The sequence below is a fragment of the Aplysia californica genome, unplaced genomic scaffold (assembly GCF_000002075.1).
Source record: "Aplysia californica isolate F4 #8 unplaced genomic scaffold, AplCal3.0 scaffold00456, whole genome shotgun sequence".
In the NCBI taxonomy this organism is placed as follows: Eukaryota; Metazoa; Mollusca; class Gastropoda; order Aplysiida; family Aplysiidae; genus Aplysia; species Aplysia californica.
Window position 1 is genome coordinate 276,514 of NW_004797726.1, and position 1,601 is coordinate 278,114.

General features: G+C 43.0%; 1 protein-coding gene across 1 annotated transcript in view; it reads right to left on the reverse strand.

The window, feature by feature from the left end:
• Positions 1-843, reverse strand: part of LOC101856911 (sodium- and chloride-dependent glycine transporter 1) — a gene marked incomplete at its 3' end in the record, with an annotated part of 15,414 nt that extends 14,571 nt beyond the window's left edge. The window contains 1 exon segment of the mRNA XM_013086329.1: positions 293-843.
• Between the last annotated feature and the right edge of the window lie 758 nt (positions 844-1,601).

The window sequence follows — 1,601 nt, forward strand, 5'->3', positions numbered from 1 at the left end:
TAAAAGTAGTTCTAAACTCCTTGCCCTCGACACAAATGACCATTCCTACGCCACCCTCCCCCCTTTGCGTTTTTCTCCAATCCACAAACGACCACTTCCCATCCCCTCTGCCTCTTGAGTTTTTTTTCTATGTTTCAAAAACACTGTCCAAGAAGATGATCTGTTTAAGATGACCATTTTCTCCTCAAAAAGGAATGGTCGTCTTAGACAGGCCCAAATCTATCTATCTATCTATCTATCTATCTATCTATCTATCTATCTATCTATCTATAAATACAATAAAAAGACATACCTTTCTGAAGGAACAGTAGTTGCAGTAGTAGTGGCCGAATATCCAGTACCGGAACGAAGGGTTATCACTATTCCCCGAAAACAGAAAGAGTTCTCTCTCTTTTTCTCTCACACAAAAAAGAAACCCCGCACACACTCACGACTGGGAGTAGAGAAATAACACACACGCTGGTCTGATATTCTGGTGTCGTCTATTGTCCAGTGACTGTCCACCTGTGACGAACCGACTGGCCACAAAGGGACCGCCGGGAGGGATCCTTGTGTGTCAATCTTTGTTTGTACGCAGGTCTGTGTTGTGTTATCTTGTGCTCGCTTTCGTGGGAAAGTTCTGCTGGGGGGAAGGAGAGAAGGAAGGAAGGAAGGAGGGAGGAAAGAAAAGAGCGAGGGTGGGAGGGAGGGCGGGGGTGATGGCGTAGCGTCCTTTGATAGCTGGCTGTCGCCTGCTCTGCTACTTCCGCCCCGGCTCAAAAAGGTATCGCACACATTATATCCACACACACAACACGCACACACGCAAGTACACATGTACACATTGCCACTCCCGTGTGTGTGTGTGTGATATGTGTGGGTGACTGAGGACTTGACGTGTATGAGTGTGTGTGTGTGTGTGTGCCCGGCAAGAATCCATTTTCTCCATTCAGCCCGATGTATTTGCGTTGATTAAAGGCGTCTTCACATAATAACAACATGGCTAACCAGGACACCTTATTGTTCAGTTGACTCTTTACTGTATTGAAAAGGACGTGAAAATTATACAGTGATCACTACCTAATTCACTCTTTGCGAGGTTGAAAATGGTTTGAAAACTACACTATGATCAATGGCTAATTGACTCTTTACATTGCTGAAAATGGTGTGAAATCTATACAGCGATCATTGGCTAATTGACTCTTTACAGTGTTGAAAATGCTGTGTGTAGTTTTATGCGCTGAAAAACATCTTGGGAAGCAGTGATATTGTTTTTCCTTACCAAAAAAAAAAAACACCAAAAAAAAGAAAAAAAGGGACACGTTTTCATGCATCATGTAAGCCAAGTAAGTGTCATCAACAACAATAACAACAACTTCAACAGCAACACCACCACCAACAACAAAAACAACAACAAACAACATCACCACCACCACCAACAGCAACAACAACTTCAATAACAACTACAAAAGCAAGTGACATATCATCAGCAAACAATCAGCAGCAACGACAACGAAAGCCGACAATTTATAAAAAACATTAGAATCGTCAACAGCAGCAACAACAACAACAATTAATTACAACAACACTCGCCTCGTCCATCCATCCTTCTCCCCCCTCTC